We start from the raw sequence: 24,095 nt of genomic DNA, 5'->3' as shown, positions 1-24,095 counted from the left end.
AAAGGACGCCCTTCAAAAGGACGCCGACTGCACGGACGAGGGAAACACTGGCTGGAAACACTCGCTGTGCCGAGTGGGGCTGGGTGCTCCGACCTGGACCTCCGGGGGCCTTCTCCTGCTCTCGGAGGATACATGCAGGGGAGGGACGCAGAGGGGCCCAGCGCACCCACCCGGGACCACGGGCTGGGCCGGACGCCTCAGACATGGCCTCCGTTAGTCCTCGAGACAGGCCCTCTGTCAGGTTCCGAAGCTTGGCTAGTTTCAGGCCAGCACTTAACTCAGCCGTGGCCTGGTCCTCTCCAAGGCACGGCGGGCAAGGGACACCGCCTCCCAGAAGCATGCCTGATTTCCCGATTGTCAGTGAACGCGTTCTGGGAACTTCTAGGAGTCGTAGGCTGGAGTGTTCTGAGCTGTCAGGATCCATCATCTCTCAACACGCAGCCCCCCGCATGCGTCCCGGACTTGGCGCCCGACAGCGCCCCGCCCCCGCGACCCATCCCCGGCAGCACCGCTGCGACCGGCTGCAGCACCCACGGCGGCCACATGGGGGCAGCAGGTGAACGCCCTCCGCCCAACTTCTCGCCCCAGGTCGGCAATGGGGGACTCGGCGGGAGGAAAAGCGTCTGTGGGCCCAGAGATGGTCCCACTTGGTCCTGGCTGTGGCCTGGCGTGGACTGCACGCTGGACCCCGGGCAGGGCGTTCCAACAAGGGGCCTCAGTCTCCCCATCTATCAAGTGGACTAAGCCGTCTACAAGAGCCTTTCGACGCTGGTAGTCCCTGAGTGAGCTTTAGTAGCAAATGGAGAGGAGCTTTTTTGCCCGGCGTCCATGCTCACAACGCCGGGGGTCAGGACTTGCTCTGACGGAAGCCTCTCACGCCCAGGTGGAGAGAAGGAGCCGGCAGACCGAGGTGAGTCCCCTGCGGTCACACCTGACTCCAGCCCCAGCTCCGGGTCCTGGCAGTCCCTGCGTACAGGTCTGGGACCTGAACCCCCACAGTGGGCGGGCGTTTGCTCAGCTCTCACCCTGAGGGCAGAGCAGAGCTGAGCCTCCTCCACCAGTGGTCTCTCCCAGGGCCTCCCTCCAGGTTTAAGGACTTAGCAACTCCTGCCCCTTACTTTCATTTGGAAAACTAAGCTGCACTAGAATTGGCGGTCCACACAGCATGCTCTGGAGAAGAGAGAGGCTCTGGAGGTCCTGTTGGAGGCCCTGGACTGGGGGTCTGCCACAGGGGGACCTGGCCCAGCAGCCCAGAACCAGCCTGACACAGGACCCCTCCGTCTCCTCAGGAAGGAGGGCAAAGCTGGGGCGGCCCCTCTCATGCGCAGAGCAGAGCAGCCACAAGAGATGAAGCTACAGAGGTTCAGAGTAGGTTAGAGGCAGGGCCAGGACTTGAACCTCCATCTCTCCAGGTCCGTCTATACCACTAAGCTGTCCCCTTCCTGTCTCAAGGCAGGAAAGGGGGCCAGGAGAGCTACTCACTGAGCCCCAGCTCTGGCCTGGAGTGCTTGCCTCCTGGGGAGCTCCTGCCACTCCAAGAGGTGCCCCCCTTCCAGATGAGGGCTGGGCCACGGCTACCGGAAGGAGCACGCTGACAGGGATTTGAACCAAGGTCAGCTCGGCTCCCCACCTGGCTCTGAGCCCAGGGTCTTACCAGTCTTCTGGGCTGGGGCCTTGCAGGTTGCCTTCCCTGTGGCCCCAGAAAGCAGTAAGGGGAGCAGGTTTCTAGGGGCCTAAGCAAGTCAGAGGACCGCCCTGTGCCTCTGTCTCCCCAGCCCTACCCACCCACAGCACATTCCAGACCAAAGAGTCTTCCCGCTTGCTGCCCGGTGCTCGGGAGAGCAGCGTGGGCCAGCCTTCCAGGACATCCAGACTGGGGGAGAGGGAGGGACACAACCAGGGACAACCAGGATCAACCAGGGACAACCAGGATCACCCATCAAGGGACACTGTGGGGGAGGGCAGGGGATGAGGTGCTGTGTCATCCTGGTCACAGAGCCTCAGACCTCCCCCACCAGCCCACACTCAGGCCCTCAGCCTTGGCAGAGGGCAGTGGAAGGCAGGCTCCTGGCCTTCGGGGACAGCCCCAGCCCCAGAAGTATGTCAGCAGGAGGGCCAGAGAGTCCTCCCTGTTTGTCATTGTCATCATCGTAGTCATCATCGTCATCATCGTCATCATCCACTTCAAAGAAGTGCAAAGAATGTCCTCCTCTGGCCAGTGGGGGCCACTCTGTGGAAGCAGGGGCTGGGTGAGAAGCCCTGCAGAGGCCCCCTGGGGGGCAGAGCAGGGAGGGGTCTGCAACTTGATTGCATGAAGTCAGGAAGACTTCTCAGAGGAAGTGGCCTGTCCTCTGAGCTTTACAGGAGGTACGTGGCTTCTCCAGAGCCCTGTGGCCCCTGGGGGAGTGACAGTCAGAGAAGGTGGGAGGGGGGCTGCCCGGGCCGGGGGGCGGGGCAGAGTGAGGGTGGGGGGTCAGTGTTTAGCCACATGGGGTTTCCCTGTGGAAAGAGGGTGGTGGGGACAAGTGTACAACAGTGTGAAAGTGCTAATGCCACAAACTGCACACTTAGAGGTGGGAAATGGTAACTTTTAAGTTAGGTATATTTTACTACAAGTTAGAACATTGTTTTCATTGAAAAAACATAAAGAAAGGAGCAGGAATTGACAGGCAGAGCACAGGAGAGGAGGTCGCCCACAGTTGCGCAAGGGGGGAGCCTGCTCTCAAACTGCGGGGCGCAGAAGTGGGGGGCTGAACCCAGAGGTGGAGCAAGCGCAGTGGGGGGGCGGGGGGCAGGGCAGCAGGGCACCTCGGGGCTCCTGGCTCCTTCCTCGCAGGCACCCGTCAGCCCACCCCTCCACCAGGCCTGAGACCCGGTCCTCCCATGCAGAGTCACACTGGATGAGACACCCCAGGCTCTCAAGGCCTCTTGGCGACTCGGGGAGCCTTTGAGTTTCCCCTCCCCACCAGCCCCAGCTGCCACTCACACCTCTGCCCTCTGGGAAGACCCTTAGGTCTGTCCTCTGCTAAAACCCCCTGGGACCCTCACACTCTACAACATTCATCCAGAGGTTTGGGTCTGGCCCTGCTGACCCCTCCCATGACCCTCCATGGAGAGTCTGGGAGTCAGAGCCCTGTGTCCTGCCCTGTCCAGATGTGCTGTGTGACCCCAGGCAAGTGGCACCCCCCTCTCTGGGCTTGGGTGCCATACAGCCTCCTAGCACATGTGGCCTCCTGGGCTGTGGGTCCCATGGCACATGCTCTGTCAGAGGGTAGTGAGCACAGGGCGGGGCCATCGTGGAGGGCCATGACCTGTGGGTGGGGCACAGTCAGCGACAGGGCGGCAGCCATCACCCCCACAGCCAGCCGAGTCTCTGGCCACCCACACTCACTCGCTCACACACTCCCAGAGCTATGCTCCTGCGGTGGCCTCTGGAATGCCAGGGCGGGGCCAGAGCGTGTCACCATCATCAGCACCACCGTCAGTCAGCCTTGTCATCCCCACTGTTCTCTTCGTCACCACCATCATCCCCACCCCATCCCCAGCAACAAGTTCAAAGCATTTCCTTCTCTGTAGGGCGCCTCCTGCCCAAGACAAGCCTGCTCTGTGCACCCAGTGGGCGGGAGGAGGAGACCGTTCTAGGCCCCTGAGAAGGGGGCTGGAGGGAAGCTCTTATGCCTCTTTGTCCTTGACCTCCTCAGGGGTGCAAGGGAGGGAAGGGGCTCCACCTTGCCGAGCTCTAGCTGTGTATCAGGCACAGGCTTTACCTCTATAAGCTTCTTACCCAGGGGGAAACTGAGGCTCAGAGAGGCCCTGGAGCACGAAGTGGGACTCACTCCGAAGTGTTTTGCTTTAAAAAAAAAAAAAGATTTCATTTATTTATTTTTTAGAGAGGGGAAGGGAGGGAGAAAGAGGGGGGAGAGAAACATCAATGTGTGGTTGCCTCTCACATGCCCCCGACTGGGGACCTGGCCCGCAACCCAAGCCTGTGCCCTGACTGGGAATCAGGCCCCAACCCTTTGCTTCACACCCGGTGCTTAACTCACTGAGCTACGCCAGCCAGGGCTCACTCCGAAGTGTTTCGATTGCTGACCCCTCTACTTCTAGGTAAACAGCAAAAAGCAGTCTGCCCTGTGACCGAGGCCCCTCTCACGGCCCTGGCTTTCGCGTCCCTGCCCAGTGACCCGTGCTGCTGCTGGTGTGGTTAAGGGCCCGACTCAGGAGACTTCCTGCCAGGTTCCAAGCCAGCTGTGCCTCTTGTCAGCTGTGTGACCCTGAGCAAATCACTGACCCCTCAGTACCCGCGTCCTCCAGCCACGACGTGGGGCGCCAATAGTACGCGCGCTCCCAGGCTGGCGTGAGGCTAACTGGGGCGGACGTGCAAAGCCCTAGAACAGAGCCGGCACACGGCAGGCGCTCGGTAAGGAGGAGCCCCTTAGTAAGTGTTGCCCAGCAGAATTGCCACTTCCCTGCCGGCAAATGCCTCCTCCCCCAGTACCTTTCTGACCGCCCTCCCTGGTCTAGCTGCCTTCTCCCCTCTGGGGAGCCTTTCTCATCCCACAAGGTGAGAGCCAGCTACTCACTGCACCCCCTCACCCCAGACTGTGCCCCTCCTGAGAGCACGGGGCCCTCCCGGGTCTGCGGTTGCCCGGGGTGAGCGAGTGCACCCCAATTTCCTCCTCCCACTGCTGCCCGGCCTCCTCACCCCCCAGGGCTTTGTGGAACCTTCTCTGACATTCTGCTGTGCCATCCCTCAGCTCAGGCCCGGGCCCTGTGACCCCAGGTCCTCCCCAGCCTCATCCCTCTGCTCTTCAAGCACAGGAGGAGCCACCCCCCCTCCCCGCTGCACCCTACAATCTCTTCATCACCCCACACACCTCCTGCCCTCTGGCATCCTGGAGTCCTGACCCCCCCCCACACTTGATGTGTGATGCTGGGCAAGGCCCTGCCCCTCTCTGAGCCCCTGGACATGAGCTATAAAAGGAGGAAGAGAGCCCCCGCTCAGTGGGTTCCTCTGAGGATTAAACGGAGTGGAGGGAAGTCTGTCTGTTCAACGCACTATGGAGACTTGTGTTAGTGGGAGCTAGATGCTGGCTGGGTGGGCGGGGGGTTCCCAGGAGCTCTAGGGTGTGGTCCCACTGTGGGCTCCTTAAACTCCCCACCCCTCAGGAGAACTGAGCTGAACATCCCAGCAAAGGGAGGAAGGCTAGTGTCCTCTGGCCTCTGAATCAGAACTGGCCCCAGGGTCAGTTCGGTGGCGGTCACCCTGCCCTGGCCTGAGCCCCTGCTCTGGGCCAAGCCCTGCGCCAGGCCCGGGGCCCGAGTGCATCTGCAGTCCCTGTCCCCAGAGAGCTGGGGGCACACGGGGGAGACAGTTCTGGAAGCCCTTCGCCACCCCGCAGTGTGAACCGGAAGCAGGCATGACCACTGTGGAGTGGGGAGTGTCCTCGCTGGGTACCCCCCCTCCCCGGGGAGGGCCCCAGCTGCTGTGCAGAGTAAAGCTGGAGTGGGAGGGGTCGCCCTCCCCCGAGCTCCCTGGGAGGGTCTGGAAGAACTTCAGAGAGGAGGCAAAGGCGGTCTTGAACGATGATTCAATCCAAAAATCATCCTGTGAATTCCGTCAAAGAACCACTTAATCAAATTTCTTCCCAGATCCAGGCCTTTCGGAAAAGCCCGGAGCGTACTCCCAAGGGACCCAGCTCATAGGCGGTGGGTCCAGTCCCCGATAAACCAGCCCGGAGCCCTGCCAGCCCTGACCGCCCCGCTCATTCAATTAGCTTCTCCTCCTTTCTCTTCTTCTCCTTTAAAATAAAGTGTAACTCAGGCAAACAACAGTTCACTCCGGTCAAATGGCATCCAGCAAGTTCAGGATGAAGAATGGCGGGCACCGGTTAAATGAGAACTCCTTCGCCCCTGCCAGCCAGCTGGGGGTGGCACTGCGGGGTGACCAGGCAGGGGGAGGGCTGTGAGCCAGGGATGTGAACCTCGTTGGCTGCCCCACCCCCAGCCTGGTGCACTCCGTGTGGGTGTGCCAGCCTGCAGCTTGGGCCTCGGTGTCTGAATCTGAAAAATGGGGAGCTGCTGGGAAGGTCAACTCCAGAGACCGAGGAGGAGGCCTCCTGGGGGGGCCGCCCCCACCCCCCCACCCCCGCCTTCACCCCAGCCCAGGAGGAGAGGGACTTGCAACTGTGTAATATGGACCCTTAAAGGTTTCATTTCAGGTAATTTCTGGAAGGGACATATTTTCATGGGAATCAAAGTTCAAAAGTTACCAGAAGGGCGGGAGTAACAGTCTCCCTCCCGCCCCAGCCCCAGCCCCCCACGTCCGGTCCTGGGGGAACTGCTCAGGACACTGACACCAGCCTCTGACTCTGCCGGCCAGAGGGATGCACAGACACGAGACAGAAAACAACGGTGCTTGTTCTTTCTCCTCCCTGCCTTTTAACAAAAATAGCCACAAACTATAGACTCTTCCCTGAACCTTTTTTTAAAAGATTTTATTTATTTATTTTTAGAGTGAGGGGAATGCAGGGAGAAAAAGAGGGAGAGAAACATCAATGTGTGGTTGCCTCTCATGTGTCCCCCACAGGGGACCTGGCCTGCAACCCAGGCATGTGCCCTGACTGGGAATCAAACAAATGACCCTTTGGTTAGCAGCCTGCGTTCCATCCACTGAGCTACCAGCCAGGCTATTTATTTACTTTTATTTATTTTTAATTTTTTAACAGTTATCTTTTTAAAAATTAATTAATTTATTATTTTTTTGAGAGAGAGGGGAAGGGAAGGAGAAAGAGAGGGAGAGAAACATTGTTGGTTGCCTCTCACACGCCCCCAACTGGGGACCTGGCCTGCAACCCAGGCATGTGCTCTGACCGGGAATCCAACTGGCAACCCTTGGGTTCCCAGGCCTGAGCTCAACCCATGGAGCCGCAGCAGCCAGGGCCGAGCCCTGTCTTCCTCCCCACCGCACAGTGCTTCGTCTTTGTAGGCCTTTCCCGTTTGCACAGAGAGCTCCCTCATTCACGTGGCTTCACGATGGTCCATGGGTGGGGGTTCTATGATATATTTTATCTGTGCCTTGTTGTCAGACATAACTGTTTCTCTCTCTCTTTCTCTCACACACACACACACACACGCCACATTTCCCAGGCCATTTCCCACCGCACAGCGAACACCTGCACTTGGAACTCCGAGGGCAAAGGTGACGCGCCGTTGTCATGTGGATGGACACTGCCACCACCCTCCTCAGGGGCTGGCCTCACTCACTCTCCCACGGGGGAAGATGCCTCCTTCCCCAGAGCCTCACCATCCGGGTGTCACCGAGATTTTGTGCCTTTCCTCACCTGACAGGTGGGGGTGAAAGCTCACCGTGGTTTTGAAGTACATTTTCTTTAATTCTGAATGAGGCTGCCTCCTCTGTCTGAGCTCTGAAGGCCTTTGTTTCCTTTTCTGTGAGCAGTCTGTTATTTCTTAATCATTTTATATTACATTGTTGGCATTCTCCTACTGGTTTCTGGGTGTTCTTTGTGTATGACAGAAGGAATGACTTACAAAGGCTTTTACTCACAGACACTCTATGCGCACAGAGGACAGACATACACATGGTATGTGCGCACTTGGAGCTGGAGTTCGCCGGAGGCTCCTGTCCCTCAGTGGTCCGGATATTTCCCGGGATCCCTGCCATCAGAATCTTCGAGCTGGACTCGGGGACCTGAGCGGGTGGCCTCCCTGGGGTAGACCCTCCAGGTCCATTTCCATCCGCTTCTCAGGCCTCCGAGGGAGGGCAGGGCCGTCCGTGGGCACAGCATCCAGCCCTCTCACTGCTCACTGGCGTCTCGTGGGCAGACTCCAGGTCCAGGGCTCTTCGCACTCCTGATCTGTGAGGATGCCTGCGTATTCTCAGCATGCACTGGGCCAAGACACACCCTCTCTGCCTCCTCCCTCAGGGCTGACATTTGTGAGTGTGTCTGTGGTGAGGAGCAGAGTCTTTGGCCACAGCTCAAATCCCAGCTCAGGCCTTATTCACAGGGTGGGCCCATTCCTCTCCCTCCACTGCCCACGGCAAACTCCCACACACACTTAGAGGCCAACCTGCAGCGACACTGCCACTGGGAAGACTCTGCGGCCCCGCCCCTCTCTCTGAGGTTCTGGCCCCCTCCTCTCTGTCTAGATTTACCAGCGAGAGAACTGGGCCCTTCCATTCTCTGTCCTCCAGGGCCTCTTGGTCTGAGTTACCAAATGACTCATCAAAGGCAGGCCCCTCCCCCATTTTATTTTATTAGATTTGATTTATTTCTTCCTAGAGAGAGGGGAAAGGAGGGAGAAAGAGAGGGAGAGAAACATCGATCGGCTGCCTCCCTCACTCCTCGAACTGGGGTCTCAGCCCACAACCCAGGTGCGGGCCCCGACGGGAAATGGAACGGGCAACCTCATGGTCAGCAGGCTGGCACTCAACCCACTGAGCACTTCAGCCAAGGCTAGTGGGGTTTTTTTCTTTTAATTGATTTTATAGAGAGAGAAAAGAAGAGAGAGAGAAACATCAATTTGTTGTTCCACTTCTCGATGCACTCATTGGTTGATTCTCGTATGTACCCTGACCAGGAATTGAACCCACAACCTTGGTGTATCAAGGCAATGCTCTAAGCAACTGAGCTACCTGGCCAGGACACCCTCACCATTTTGGGCCTTGGTTTCCTCGTTTGAAAAGGAAGCTCAAACTATAACGCCAACCACAAAGGGTGTTGAGAAGATTAAATGAGTCACTTCATACAAACCACTTAGCATAGTGCCAGACACACAACAAGGCCCTACTACGCGGCAGCTGTTCATTAGTACTAACCCCCGTGACCTTGGGCAAATCACCTCTCTTCCAGCCAGTTTCCTTCCCTGTAAACTGAAGGGTGAGATAGACCAAGTCCACAGTCATCCATCGGTGCTAAACCACCGGGCAGAAGGCTGATGGGAGCCTCGGACAAGAAGGATGAGGTGGACACGGAGAGCCTGGTAACCTTAACACCACTCACGGTGGGGCCACCCAGCTCCGAGAGGCTGCTGCCCTGATGCACCGGGAAGAGCTCGCCACCCTTGACGAGATGCTCGTCATAAAATAACCGAATCCAAATCAAGCCTCCCGCATCCCGAGTCCACCCCTAAGGGCCAAGTCATAGGGACTATAGGGGACAGAAGCACGCATGAAGAGACACAGTGGACACGCGGTCCGCCAGCTCGAGACTGCGGGGGACTCGGTGGGACCTGCCGGCTGCTGTAAAGAGGAACGAAGCGCCGTCGCTTCCACGTGGCTGCGCCTTGGGGGCATTTGCCTGAGTGAATCCAGGCACCAGAGGCCACATATTTCACGATCCCACCTACATGAAATAGCACAAGACAAAGCAGACCAGGGGGCTCCAGGGGCTAGGGGAGGGCAGAGATGGGGAGTGACTGTGTTAGGTGTGGGGTTTCCTTGGGGGGCGATACAGGTGTTAGGGAACCAGGGAGTAGTAATGGCTGCAAAATCTCACGAATCTACAAAAAGCCACCGAGTTGTACACTGGGAAGGGTGTGTGAATTACACCTCAATGACAGGGAGAGAGAAATTGAAAAGATGGGTCAACCAGATATGATACGTGGGTCTTGTACGGATGCTGGTTTCAACAAACCAACTATAAAAAGACATTTTGGAGCCAAATTCGGGAAACGTGAACATGGACCACAACTTAAATGATTTAAAGAGAGAAATGGTGTGATCTGGGTCTGTGTGAAATGGTGTCTTGTGTGTGTGTGTGTTAATGAAGTCTGTAGCTATTTGATATAATTACTGAGGTATTTATGGGGGAAGTGGAACGGTCTCTGGAATTTCCTCTTTAGAAATGTGTGTGGGGTGATGGATACAAGAAGAATGGAAAATATTGATGGTTGAAAATTAGTGATGGATATATGGGTTCATATACTATATTTTCTCTACTTTTTGGTATTATTTTAAATTTCCATTATAGAAGATAAGATAATGAAGTGATTACCTTTTGTTTTCTTATCTTTTTTTGACTCCTCTAGTTTTCTATAATAAACATATATTGCTTTTATAATCATAACACCATGTTAAGGCTATCAAATGCACGGATGAGGTTGAACTGGCTGACCTCCCAGCCTTGGAGCTTGGTCTCTGGGAAGCCTGTCCTCCTTGAGTCCCAGCAGCCTCAAACCCTCTGGGGTTGGGGGGAGGGGTTCCCCCAGTGGAGGAGGGTGCACTGAGGCTGGGGGGAGGGGGCCATTCATCGCCACACCCCTCCTCTTGAAGCCCAGACCCTCTCACCAGCTACCTTTAGCCCAGCTGAGGCTGGTGTCCTGTTAGCCTGGTGGCTAGTCAGGAGGCTGTGAGAAGGCCCCCCTTGGCCTTGGAACAGCGACTACCTCTGACCCTTCCTACGTGTGTGACCTTGGGGATCAAGCTCCCAGACCTTGGCTTCCTCCCCTGTAACAGGAGAACAATCCTTACCTGAGAGCTATCTCAAGGATTACGGGAAAGGGGCCCCTCCTAGATTATAGTAAGTGCTCAGTTAATGGGATCACCTTTTGTTATCTTATCTTTATAAAGGCCATATAAGCCCATTAGACAAAAATGCGGGGAACACAGAGAGTAAAAAGCCTCGTACTGCCCCCCCCCCCCGAAATAACCACAGTGGCCATTTTCTTTCCAGGCTCTTTCCCACCCAAAAAATTGTTTTAGGGGGATCAAGGCTGACAGGGAGACTTGACTTTGCGTGGCGACCGCCCGACGCCGCACACAGACGAAGCATCACCGTCCTGCACGTGAGAAACCTGGGGGCAGGTCAACCAACGGCGCGCCGGTCGATTCCGTAAGAGCTTCCGAAAACGCGTGTTGCGCTGTCAAGTCCGGCGGCAACCGGCTGCCACCGCACACTCACATCCTGCTCGTACTCCCTGCACATTCTAGCGCGTTTCCTCACGTCGCTCTCCGCTGTTTGTAAACACAACTCGTAAAAGGTTGTGCAATGTCCCCCTGAGTGTGTGTGCCGGTCGCCGCCACCGCCCCGGCCTCCCCCCCTCCCCCCGCCTCTCCCCAGACTGGTTCCAATTTTCACCATTTTAAAGGGCTCCACGATGAACGCTTATTCTGAATTAGCCCCTCAGGATGGATTTCCAGACATGGAGGAATTCCAGGGTCCAAGGGCGAGCGCAGTGTTAAAGCCCTTCGCCGGATGGAACCCGAGAGCCTTTCCAAAGAAGGGGTCTGTGCCGCCCGCGCAGGCTGGCTTTCCCGCGCGCACCTTCGCCGAATAGAAGCAACCTCGGACACGCCAAAGAAGGAACCGGTTGCCGACTGCAGATGTCAGATGCCGGGGTCACACTCCTCAACCCCCGAGGGCTGGACTCACACCTGGGGCCCGCCCCCTCCCCGCGCCCCCGGTTTTCTTAGCAGGAGAGGCCGGACGGCGTCACCGGGAGTGAGGACGGCGCGGAGAACCCTCGGGGAGCCGGACGCTGCCACCGTCCCTCTCCTAACCGCAGGGGATCTGAGCCTGGGCCCCGAACCCAGCAGAACCGCGTACACCGGGGTGCAGGTGCGCCAGGGGGTGGACGGGATCCCCGCTCTTTCCCGGCCTCCCAGAGGCGCCCTGGCTGCAGCAGCGCAGGGCCTCCCGGGGCAGCCCGCCCACCCCGAGCGTCGCCCTCGGAGGTCCCCCCCCCCCCTCCCCGGCAGCACGGCGGACGGCCGGGGGCCCGGGCCCGGCGGGCGTGCATGTCCGCTGAAGTGTCCCTGGCACCTCAGCGGGTAAACATGAGAACCACGAACCCCCGCGGGGCAGGAAGCGGGGGCGGGGCCTGGGGCCGGTGGGCGGGGTCCTGCGATGACGTCATCACACCGCCCCCTCCGCGGGTTCTCTCCTCCCAGTGCGCAGCTCCCGGCCAGAGTCCTCACCTGGAGGGACAGGTGTGCGCATCTCGCATCTCGCATCTGAAGCCGAGCGCGAGTGTCAGGTGAGTATCGGCCGGAGCCCTGTCCGGGGGCTGAGACGAGGGTCCGGGGTGGGGGGTCCTCACTCGACAGAGAGGGGGAGCCTGGCCAGAGCGGGCTGGTCCAAGAGGAGGAGCTGACGTGGGTCTGGAGGCACTGGATGCTCCCCAAACTCCTGCGTCGTCTCCCGCTGGCGTCACGTTGTCCTGAAAGCACAGGCTTTGGAGGGATTTGAAGGATGGGAAGCGGAAGAGGAAGAAAACAGCAGGTTTCCAGATATTTCAACCACAGATGTGTTATTACGTTTTGCATGATATCTTTTCTTCGTTGTAAAAGTTCCCCGCACTGACTAACTAGTTGGCAAATGGAGAAGGGTAGGGGCAGATCATCTGCGGTGTTTGCTTCCAGTCTCTGCTGTGCAGAATCTTTGTGGTGCAGTTTTACCATGCTGCGTCTACGATTTTGGGGTCTTGCTTACCCCCCCCTTGATACTGTGTCATACGCATTTTCCCGTGTTGTTCTTAGTCATTTGTGTATGTGAGGTCATTCTGTGTAATGGCTGCCTAAGGTTAATTTGAGGGATGGGCCCTCCCCGGGCACTAGTCGGAACACTCGGGGGAGGGATCCGGGGTGAAGGCAGGGAGGTGTAACAGGAAAAACATGGGCTCCAGGTCCCAAGGCCGAGACGCCTTCTCGGACACTGGGACCCCAGGAGAGACCTCTGCTGTCTTTCAGCACTGGTTCCCACCTCTGCGAAGTGGCCACACAAAGCTACTTCCCCCAGATGTTGTGAGGGTTAAGTGAGATAATTTATATAGAAAGTCCTCCCCTGTTCCCCATGATTCGGGCAGAAAAAGGGTCTTCGTGTTTGTGATGTCTGTCTTCTCCCTGGTCACGCTGATTTCTGGCGACCTGTCCTGGCCTCCTGCCGCAGGCTCGCTCCACGGGGCAGGGTCCACCACAAGGCCCGGCCTGCCCCTGCGCCCTGCCGCGGAAGTGGCAGTCACCGCACCTGCACTCAGGTGCCAGGCTCTGGGCTACGGGCCTCACGAACATCTCTTCCTGTTGATCCCCGGAGACGGGTGTTATTGCCTGCCCCATTTCCCGGAGGAGGAAGCTGCAGGCTAGGAAGCTTCTACTGACTGGCCCAGCCACACAGCCCAGAGGAAGCTGATTAAGGATTCGGACCCAGCTTGTTGAAGCAGGGCCCCTAGCACCGCTGCTTCTCGAGGGGGAACTCATTGCAGGGGTCCTCCAATGCTGGTGCAAACCTTAGTGGTGCACCCTGTTGGTGAAAACGTTTTTGAGCATGCATTTTGTATTTGAATGTGTATGTATATACACACACATATATCTATTTATCACTTAGGTATGAATGTTTTATTGTGCTAATGCGTGCATTATAAAAGCATGTATCAATATGCAATATTTGGAAGATTAAGATGGAAAACTAAAGAATACAAATTCAGATTCCCCCGCCCAGTGGATCACTTACTGAACTTCCTGGGTAGAAGCACCCACGTTGCTGACAGCTCCCTCCGTGGTCACCAGAACCCCCGGATGCTTCCAGAGTGAGAGGGCAGGCTCATGGTGTCCTGAAGGTCAAGGGGACACATTGAGTGGGAACCTCAGGTATGTGGGCGGGTCCCAGTTGGCACACACGGAGGAAGACAAAGGCATACTAAGGTGCAGTGCCCAAGGCAGGAGGAGGTGCCAGGGTGGGTCTGGAAAGGTAAAGTGGAGTCTTTCAGAACCTTCATGAACATTAGGTCAGATTCTCTGAAACTCGCTCAGCCTTGGGTGTCTACCTGTACAACAGGTGGCGTGATCTCCAGATCACGGGCTTGATGTAGAATTAAACATCCGGTCCAAGGCTGGTGCCCGGTGTGGCCCTGGGCGCGCCGGTAAACGTGTACTTGCGAGCTTGCTTGGTCTTCTCCCTTCCACGTGCAAAACTCAAAGCTGTTCTGAGCGAACCAGTGGATCGGTCCCATGTTCAGGGATTGGAGACCCTGCCTGCCTCCACCTTCCTCTTCAGCCCTATCCCCCCAGGGTGCCACTCGACTGGTCTCCCCAGAGTTTCTCCTCACCCCGAAATGTCTGCGCTTCCAACCCGGCATGTTCACTCAGGCCATTCCTCCCAGACCCCCACCCTCCAAGTCTGCCCACCTTTGAGCTCTGCTCCCACCTTTGATCTCTGCTCCCACCTGTCCTCTCCAGGGGCGGCTCCCCAGTTCCTTCGCGGAAGGGGCCTGGGCAGTCAGTCGGGAGGGGGCTCGGGGGCTTGTCTGGACACTGTATTTGTGTAGCGCCTCCTGAGAAGTGAAGAGACCCCAGTCACTGACCCCAGGTTGCATGGTCTGTCCGCGGCCCTCACCATCTAACATGCCCTTGTTAGCATGTTAAGTCGTGTGTGTGCGTGTGCACAGACAGCCTCCCCGAGTGGGTCATCACCTCCTGGCCAGCAGGGTCCAGAGCAGATCCCTCGGGCCCTTCACAGAGCTGGCATCAGGAAATATCTGTGGACAGACACATGACGTGGCGAGGAAGTGACGAATGGCACCAGCTGTGCTGAGTGGGGAAGAGTTGCTGTGGGAATTGGGGTCATTAGCCGTGGTAATCACCTTAATTCCCGTGGCCCTGCTAATGAGTGAGTGGCTGTGTCCTGGGAATGGCATTCCGTGGCTTCCCACAGGATGGAAGGAGCAAGTTTTGGGGAGAGCTGGCGGTGGGGCAAACAGGAGGTTGTGCCCCGTGGAGGGGACAGGTGCGCCCAGAGGGGCGGCAAGGTGATATAGACTAAGTGGAAGGAAGGAAGCGGTGGGTGGGGGAGGGTGTTGGAGGCAGGGTGATGTGGCCCTGGGGTGACGCACCCGTGATTTAGTGCTCTCTACGCCAGTGGGACACGTGCTTGGTGTCCCTGCCTCCTCTGGGAGTTGATTTCCCCGAGAAGACAAGCAGTGCAGGGAACCTGACCAAGGGGCTGCCCCTGTGGAGGGGAGGGGCCGAGAGCTCCCCCATCGTGAGCCCTTGAGACTGAGGGATGGGGTGGGGAGGAGCCACGGGCCTGTCCCCGAGGGGCGGAAAGTGCCATGCCCTGCCTCCACCCCCACAGCCATACACCCGCACAGATATCATGGGACGCTCCTTACCAGCTGGGTACCCGCAAGAGCACTTATTGGAGGGTTTCTTTCTCTTAGACTGTGTGTTCAAGGACATTAAAAATGAACAAGTTAGTGTCTTCAGCCTGCAGTAAGTGCTATGAAAGAAACAAGGTGGGGAACCTATGGGAAAGGGACCCACAAGATGGTGTGGTCAGGGAAGGCGCCCTGAGGAGGTGACTTTTGAGCTGTGGCTCGAACCATGCGTAGGGGGCAGCCACTGAGAACTGGGGAGAGGTGATTCCAGGCAGAAGGAGCAGCAAGTGCTAGGGCCCTGATGTGCGATGAAATGAAAGAAGACCAGGAGAAAGCAAGGCTCAGGGCAGAGATGAGGTCTGAGAGGCAGGTAGGAGTCCGATCACGGCAGGGAAAGAGTTTGGACTTCACGCGGAGGACAGAGGGAGCTGCTGGTGCATCTTCAGAAGCAGAGGAGTATGACCTCGCCAGTGACAGACCTCCGTAGTGTCCGAGTGCAGGGAGCACGGGAGCAGCGGCTGGGCCCAGAATACGCTTGGCAGGTTTTGAATATGGGGTGGGGGTGGTGTGCGGGCCCTTCCCTCCTACCCCAGCCCAGACCTGTGTAACCTCAGGGTCTTCGTCAACCAAGTACCTGGATATGGACCATACAGGCCAGTCCCCACCCAGTCCAGTCCCCACCCAGTCCAGACCTTAGTTTACAGATGCAGAGGCTGAAGAAAGAGCTTGAGTGGTCCCCTTGTCCAGCTCCCCAGAGAGGGGTTGTGAACCCTCCAAGTCCCCACAGAGTCTCAGTGGCTGAACTAGCCCTCCAACTTGGCCTCCAGGCCCCTGGTCCAGGCCCCTTGCTGCCCATCCCTTCAGCTTCTCCGCTGAAGATGGAGGAGGAGGGAGGACCCATCGCTGGGGAATGATCTGACCAGACCGGACAGTGTGGCGAGGTCACCGGGGGAAGCCTGGATGACATGGATGGGAGACAGGGCATGGCCCTGGGGCAGGCAGCAGGGGTGGGACATCATGGAAGGGGCTGGGGCCCCGGAGCTGAGGCCTGGCAGGGCAGGGAGGAGGCACCAGGGCAGCCTCTGCAGGCCGGCAGGGCTGGGAGTAGCAGCCGAGAAGAGGAAGGCCCCAGAGCAACTTCCTGCAGGGCCTCCCCAGAGCCGGGACCCGGGGAAAGACAGAGGGCGGGCAAGGCCAGTGGCGCCCCTGGGCTGCACAGGTCTGTGCACCTGCAACCCACCCCACCTCGGAGGGGCTGGTGGGGGCTCCTCCTCAGGAAGGTAATGCAAGGAAAGAAGAACCTGTAGACCAAGCCGGTGGTGCCAGAAGGAGTCAAATCAGGCGGTCTGGAGTTCACTCCCTGTCTGCTCCTCGGGCCACTGACGATATCAGCACCTTCCTGTCGTCACTCAGGGCTTCTCTTGGGCGAGGTTGTTTTGGGGGATGGCCCTCTATATTACCCCCACTTACAAATGAGGCTCAGAGAGTATAAGGAACTCTCCTGGGGTCACACAGTTAAACAGGGGCAGAATCAGCATTTGAAGGCAGGCTCTTAACCATGGGGGGCCTCTGTCCCTGGTCCGGCTGTGACCTCGAGCAGGGCTGCCTGGGTCTCCGTCTCCCTGACCGTAGGATGATGAAGTTGGACTAAAGGAGGCCCATGGGCCCTGTGACTCGCGCCTGGGGCCCTGAGCGCCTTCTGCGGTAGAGGGGCTCAGGAGTCTGAGGCAGGGGCATGGGGGCTTGTCTCAGAACTGTGTCCTGCACCAGCCTGGGGGACATGGCTAAGCGCAGGCCTCTGCCAGGCCACTATGTCCACTGAAGGTGGCTGCATGAGTCAGTGCAGATAACATGTCTCGCAGAGGACCTGGCACACAGTAGGTGCTCAATACAGTGATGGTTCTTAACATCTGTCAGAGCGTGGAGGCTGTCCCCTCACAGCCCGCCCGTTCACGCATGCAGCAAGTGCTCGCTCACTACGGCCTATGTGTGGGACACCATGCTTGACACTGGTGACACAGCGGTGTCCCCAAGTTGCATAACTCCCTGACTTTGTGAAACTTATATTCTAGGGGGAGACTCAGACCCACCCCCCAAAAAATTCAAATGAGCACCATATGGAATATGCTAGTAATATGCTAGACAGTGTGATAAGTGCCAGGAAAAAAAGAACCAGGGAGGGGGGGGGAGGCAGTGCCCTAGGGGGTTAGAATCTTACACTCAGAGGACTAGAGGGCTTCTCCATGAAGGCGACTTGAGAGGCAAAACGGGAGGGTGGTGAGGCAATGAGCTCAAGGCATCTGAGGGGAAGGGCACCGCACAGTGGGAACCGCCAGGGCCCAGGCCCCAGGGAGCGGATGGTGCAGGACTGGCGTCAGGACCTGACGCGTAGTGAATGAGGTGCCCACAGTGGAGACTCAGGTTTGGGAGGACTGGACCCTCCTCCCCGTCACTGGCTTCATCTGTCCTAGCCTCCTGATGTGACACATCCAGGGCTGTCCTCGAGATCCCCAGCTGGTGCTCTGGGGTGCCAAGGAAACAGGTGCAAAGGTCAGATTGGAAGGGAGCCGAGAGACTCTTCTTCCTTACTCAGCGCAGAGTGGCCGAACCCCAGGACGGGACCACGTTGAGTGGGGACCTCCCCGACACCTACTGGGTTCCTACTGCATCTTCCAGGTGGGCGGGTGGGTGTGTAAGGTGGGGGCTCGGGGCACTCAAGCTGGCCACGCTCTTGCCGTTTAAAGCTGGGAGGTGAGACCCAGAAAAAAATCATGCAGAATGTAGTCTGGAGAGAAGTCAGGCCCAGATGTCTTTTTAAAATTATTTTTATTTATTAAAATTTTATTTTTATTTAAAAATCTTTATTTAAAATTTTTAGAGAAAGGGGAAGGGAAGGAGAGAGAGAGAGAAACATCAATGTGTGGTTGCCTCTCACATGGCCCCCACTGGGGACCTGGCCCGCAGCTCTGACTGGGAATCAAACCAGCAACCCTTTGGTTCACAGGCCAGCGCTCAACCCATTGCGCCACACCACCAGCCAGGGAGATTTCTTTGTCTTAATTCCTCAGCTGGGTTTTGTTTCTCCTTAGGGCTGGGTGCAAAGCTCTTTGGAAGGATGCTGGGGTTGGCCTTTGAGAGGTGTAGGAAGGCAGAGAACTGAGGCCCATGCCACAGCTAATCAGGGGTGCAGTTTGGGCAGCTTTTCCCCAGGCAGACGGTGGGTGGGGACAGCAGAAGAGAGAGGAGGAGCAGGCCTTTGGGGGGAGGAGTGAGTCTTAAACCTGGAGGCCCAGGGAACTGCCCAGGATCTTGGGTTCAACCCAGGTGGGGGGTGGCAGTGGTTACAAGTTGTGGGATGGGGAGGGGACACGGGACGAGACTGGAAGCTGCTGGTTAATGCGTGCCCATAGGCAGGCCTGAGATTCCCCCCCCCCCCACAAGAATGGAGCAGGACTTAATCTGTGGTCATCTGAGAGGATTCGCTGAGATAACCTCCCAGGGGCAGTGCTGGGCGCTCTGTGGGCGCTGGAGAGGTACTAGTCCCTTCCAGACCAGGAGGGCCCACAATTGAGAAGCCGGACCCAGGTTGGAAGGTTGGGGTGCTGAGGACGGGGGACACAGGGGTGCACCCCACCCCTGCTCAGTGTGCCAGGGACTCTGGGACTCGGGCCCCGGCCTGGGCACTGGGTGGCCTAGGGGAGGGCTGGCCTCCATCGACACAGGACCCAGCATAGTGAGGGTGGCGTGGAAACAGACAGCAATGGGAGGGGCGCTGGTGGTGGAGCGGGCGGCTGGCCTCTGGGGCAGGGTTGCACCTGGGGGCCTCCAGGCAATGAAGGGAGGGACAAATATGGGCAAAGCAAGCTGATGTGAGGAAACAAGATGGGTCCCTTGGGCTATGACCAGGGAGGGTGGGTGGCTGCTGCCCAGGCCAGTTGAGTGTGGCCGGGACCCGGTGTGAGTTTGGGCCTGGAGTTGCCGGTTCTCCCAGTGCTTCTGGAAAAGTAGAGAATGTGGACCTGTGGTGTGAAATCCTAAAAACACTGGGAATGAGCCCTGGCTGGTGTGGCTCAGTGGACTGAGTGCTGGCCTGGGAACAGAAGGGTCGCAGGTTCGATTCTCAGTCAGGGCATGTGCCTGGGTTGCAGGCCAGGTGCCTAGTAGTGGGAGCATGAGAGGCAACCACACACTGATGTTTCTCTCCCTTTCTCCTCTCTAAAAATAAATAAATAAAATCTTTAAAAAAAACATTGGGAATCGATTAACAAAAGAAATGACAGAAAACACCAGTGACAGAAAACACCAGGCTGGCCACTCGAAGCCCACCACCTTGGTTGGTGCCCCCCGCCCCTTGCTCTGGCCAAGGTGGCAGTGAGGGCAGGTCCCCAGCTGCCGGCCGAAGGCCTCTCCTGGGAGGCTTGCCCTCCCTTCTCCTGTTCTTGGGCAGGAGACTCGGCTTCCCTGGACGGTGGGGAGAACAGAGCCATCTTGCTGTGCTGCCTGGCCCTGGGCCCTTCCCTCTCTGGGCAGTTCCCGCTCTGCGACAGACAGCCGGGTCCGCGGGGCTCCCACCAGTCTGGGCCCCGCGTGACTAATTGCCTCGGGCACCGAGGAAGATGCGGTTATTGTGGAAGCGACGCTTCTCAGGAGCCGTGCTTCCGGGCGTGGGTACAGCGCACTCGCGGTCTGCGGGTCCGGGCCCAGTTGCGTGAGTGGACGTGGGTCATAATTCGGAGCTTCGCAGCGACCAGAGTAAAAACACCATTGTTTTAACACCACTGCCCTGGAACCTCTCTCATGGCGACTCTGGAGGGCGGCAGGAGACCTAAATTAATTCTCCCAGGGACCCCGGGAGGCAGGGTCCTGCCCGCAAGCTCGGAACTTGGGCCCGGATGCGGGCACTGGCCCCGCGGCTGCGTGGGGCGCCCCTCGCCCCCCGGGAGGAGGGCGGGTTTGAGTCTGCCGCGTGCCCGTCCGTTTCAGCCGCAGGAAGGGAGCGGAGGGCGAAGGGAAAGGTCTTTGCCTTTGGTTTTTCCGCGGGGTGGGGGCAGAGGGGGGAGAGAGCAGCTGCGCCGTAGGCACCTCCCTGGACCTTTGGTCAGCGTCCTTCCATCTCTTCTGGTCCCGCCACTTCCTTCGCCCCCAGCGGTCGTCCTGCCGTGTCCGCAGCCCTCAGGGATGGAAGTCGGAGAGCGCCCCAACTCCCTAAACCCGCTCCTTTAGCAGGAGCGCGTGTCCACCGCCTTTGCGGGGGGCGGGGTGCCGCCGGGCGGAGAGGACAGGAGACCCCGGCGGGGCCGAGGGGATGAGAAGGGCTGTGGGTCTAGAGCGCCGCAGCTTTGCGTGCGCCCTCCCGCCCGCCCCGCGTTGCCAGATGCCAGTGTCTCCGTGTGCTTCCCGCCCCCCCCAGGGCCGCGTTCCCGCTAGCCCCCACCCCGCACGGCTCGGGGGGCCGTGCTTCCCTGCTGTGGCCCCCACAGCGTCCCAGGGAGCGGAGGGCGCGGGCCCTTTAAATCCTCCGGGGCGGCGGCGGGCCGGGGATGACATCAGCGGGCGGGCCCGGGGCTCAATGGGAGCCGCGGGCGCGCGCCGGGCGGGAGCGCGAGCCGGCGGCGGGGGCGGGCGGGCTGGAGGGCCCTGCGGAGGGAGGCGGCGGCCGCGGCGGCGAGAGCCCAGAGCCAGAGCCCGGCCGGGGCCGAGCGGAGCGGAGCGGAGCGCGGCAGCAGCGGCGGCGGCGGCGGGGCCGGGAGAGGCTGGCACTCCGGGCGGCTCCGCGAATCCTCCGGCATCCGGCCCGGCGGGCCGCCCCCGCTCGCGGCAGCCCCCGGAGCAGTGGCCGGGCACCGGCGCCGTCCCAGCGGGGTAAATATTGGGAGACCGGGGGCTCGCGGAGGGGCGCAAACCCGGGGGAAACGGGGCTCCCTCCGCCTCTTTGTTTTTGCTCGAGAGAGAAGGGAGGGGAGGGCAGGGCAGGGCGGACACCCGCTCGTTAGCGCTGGGAAACCGGCGGGGGGAGGGGGCTGTCCAGGCGCCGCCCGCTCGGCCCGGAGAGGACAAAGGCGCGGCTGAGGCCGAGGAGGAGGAGGGTGACTATTATTTTGCAGGCTTGCGGGGGGAGGGCGCCCCCCACCCCGTCCGGCCTGCCTCCGCCTCCCCCAGCTTGGACCCTTCAAGGCCACTGCCCACCCAGGTGGCCACCTAGGGCTCTGACTTGGGCGCGTTGAGGGAGGGGGTCCGGTGCGGGGGGCACTCGACACTGTTGACTCGAGCTTGTCCTCCAGACCCTGGGCTTCCGTTTGTCTGTCTGTCTGTCTCACCGGACAGCCAGTAGCAGCGCGTTCCCTTCTCTCCCGGCTCCGCGCTCCGGACCTGGGGGTCAGCCAGGCTGCGCCCGCGGGTGGGATGGGGGCGCCTGGGGGCCCCGAGATGAGGGGCGTGTAGTCACCCAGCCGCCGGTTCTGTTTTCCTTTGTGGAGAGAAAGAAAGGGGTGGGGGTTATTTGTCAGATCGGGTCTCCCGGCTCTGCCTGTGAGAAATCCGTGTTTTGCGAGTCTCTGTGCAGCACACAACTCCGCGCGCCCTGCGTCTCCGGAGACAGGACTCCCAAGCTCCCCCGCACACCCGGACTCGAAGCGGGGCGGCCCCCTCCCCAACTCTCCTTTAGCTTTCTTGCATATCTTGTTCTTGGCGCAGCCTCCCTCAGGGAGAAGGAGGGGATCCAGAGTATCTGAGTTGCACCCCAAATGCCTGCGTTTGGGGCTCCTTTGCTTTCGGTCTCCGATGTTTCCAAGGTTTATTTTACGTACAGGGACCAGGGCCCTGGCGGGGGCAGGGGCAGGCGACAGGGTGTCAGAAACTGCCCTGGGTGGGGTGCTTGGTAGTTTGTGTGATTGTAACTGACTGAAACTCTGAGTCTTCGTGTGGCCTTTTTTTTCTCTTTTAAATCATTTGTTTCCCCCACCCCTGCCCCCCATGGGAGAAGCAGCAAAGAACTGGAGAGCCTCTCCCGTCCCCTCCCGGAGGCCTTCGGGGCCGTGGCGCCTGGACCGGGCTCTGCCTGGGGTCTGCGCGGCCGCCGCGTAGCGGAGGTGCGGAGGTGGCCCCTGCAGGGTCCGTGGTTCGCACTTCTCTCTCCCTTGCCTGCTGGCGGCCCCGGGAGTGGGGAGGGGCTGGGGGTCCCGTGCAGTGTATTTATGTAAGACACGCAGACGGAGGGCGCGGGTATTTATGTAACCCGGCGTGGGTATTTATGTAATATAGGATGCGGGTGTATTTAGGTGCCTTTCCGAACCTGCGGCGTCCCCGGCTGCCGCGCGTGGTGTCTGAATTGGCGTCGGCGGGGCACAGGCCCAGGAGGCTGTTTGTATGTGTACACACCCGCGCCTCCCCTCCCCCCACCCCCCGCAGCGGGGCTCTTGGTGTGCGCCTGCTTTCCTTCTCTTTTGGAGTGTGCGCGCCCGCGGGACGGTGGGGCTGTGAGGTGCGTGGCGCGTGGGTTTCCTGCGACTGTGAAGAGTGTGCAGCTGGCAGCCCTGGCATCTCAGCTGGGACCGGCCGGGCGTGGACGCAGAGGCCCTCGGTAAAGAGCCCAGAGTTTGGCCAGCCCTGGGGTGGAGGCTACTTCCTTGTGGCCATTGGGGAAGGGCTGGTGGCGGCGCCCTGGGCGCCAGGTGCTGGGGCTGATGTCGCTCCCGGTCAAGAGCTCCTGGCGCCTTGCCTCCGGCGAAGGGCGGTCTCGGGCCTGGCCACCCAAGGACTAGACCTCTCTGTCTCCCTCCCCCGCTCCCGTGCGGCTGGCTTTGGGGGCTAGCACTTGCCTGGCACAGCTCCTCTTTGCCTGCCCGCGCTGGCATGAGCTGAGTCTTTGCTTGTGGGAATGCAAGGCCGCCAGGTGGGGAGGTGAGAATCCTGTGTGGGTCCCAGGTGAGGAGACTGCCGCTGACTTGGTGAGGTGGGGCGGGGCTGGGCGGGCAGGGGGCGTGGCCTCTCTGGGCCTGACTTCCTGGTCTCAGACGAAGACCCCTCCTGATTGTCTTCTGTGGTGGCCCTCGTGTGGGCACCGTGAGATCGCAGGGGTCCCTCATCTCCCTCTCAGTGTCACATCCCAGTGTTCCCTCCCCCCCACAGTGGAAGAGTCACCCCCTTCTGAGGATTGTCCTCTTCTGCTGGCCAGCACCCAGTGCCCAGACCTTTGCCCCAGGCCAGAGCAGAGGGGTCTCTACCAGGGACGCTGAAGTCCCACAGGCTTAGGGCACAGGACATAGGGGAGCTGTTCGTGTCAGCACTCCTCATCTCCCGCCCCACAGGAGTTCAGAAGCCCAGGCCAAGAACCTGGCTTGGGTCCCTTGGCTGGTTCAGCTGCCCTCTTAGAAGACCCTCCTGAGGGTTCTGGGCCTGAAGGAGTCCAGTCAGTCCCAAGTGGTCCGTCCAAAGGAGTATGTTCAGAGCGGCCTGTGCGAGCTTCTTGGTGTCACGAGGTCAAGGGGAGGAGACGACGTTACTTGCAGGGCACCCCGCAAACTGGCACAGTCTGGCTTCTGGGGAGAGCAGACCGGGCCGCTGAGGCCTGACCTCTGATTCCTGGCACCGGAAGCCCAGGGTGGGGACGTGGCCACGGCAACTCAGTAATTTCTGAGTCCAAAGGGGCTGAGCAGTTTCCTAGGGACCTTCTGTTCAGCTTGTTTTCCCATCCCCCGGAGGTTGGAACTTGCTGGTGGTTGCCATGGTAGCACCCCCCAGGCCAATCAGCTCCTGCATGCCCCCTCCCCATCACCCCTCTGTCCTTGATTTCCTTTTTTAGGGGCTTGGACCACTGTGACTGGCCTGCCCCTGAGAGGCTCCTGTTGGAGGGTCCCAAATGGGGGTCCCCCAAAGTTCCCCTCAGGCCTTGTCTCCATTTTGCTGTGAGCCTGCCTCAGCCATTGCCCAAATGTGGAGGCTCTCAGGCTGCCTGATGATGCCTGGTTTCCCCCAGGCCAGGCCAG

At 59.4% G+C, this 24,095-nt stretch overlaps 1 protein-coding gene across 5 annotated transcripts in view; it reads left to right on the top strand.

The window, feature by feature from the left end:
* The first annotated feature begins 11,901 nt into the window (after window positions 1-11,901).
* CSNK1E (casein kinase 1 epsilon) overlaps window positions 11,902-24,095 on the top strand; it is a 30,234-nt gene continuing 18,040 nt past the window's right edge. Inside the window, exon 1 of one of the 5 annotated variants that reach the window (XM_037068042.1) lies at window positions 11,902-11,997. The gene's annotated coding sequence lies outside the window, so the exon portion shown is untranslated. Of the gene's footprint in view, window positions 11,998-20,721; window positions 20,974-24,095 lie in introns of those variants that run through there. The other 4 variants (XM_037068041.1, XM_037068046.1, XM_037068043.1 and 1 more) reach the window with 4 other exon arrangements.

The sequence above is a fragment of the Sturnira hondurensis genome, unplaced genomic scaffold, assembly GCF_014824575.4.
Source record: "Sturnira hondurensis isolate 20B ecotype Veracruz unplaced genomic scaffold, ASM1482457v3 Scaffold0017436, whole genome shotgun sequence".
Taxonomy (NCBI): Eukaryota; Metazoa; Chordata; class Mammalia; order Chiroptera; family Phyllostomidae; genus Sturnira; species Sturnira hondurensis.
This window is presented reverse-complemented; position numbering and strand designations above follow the sequence as displayed.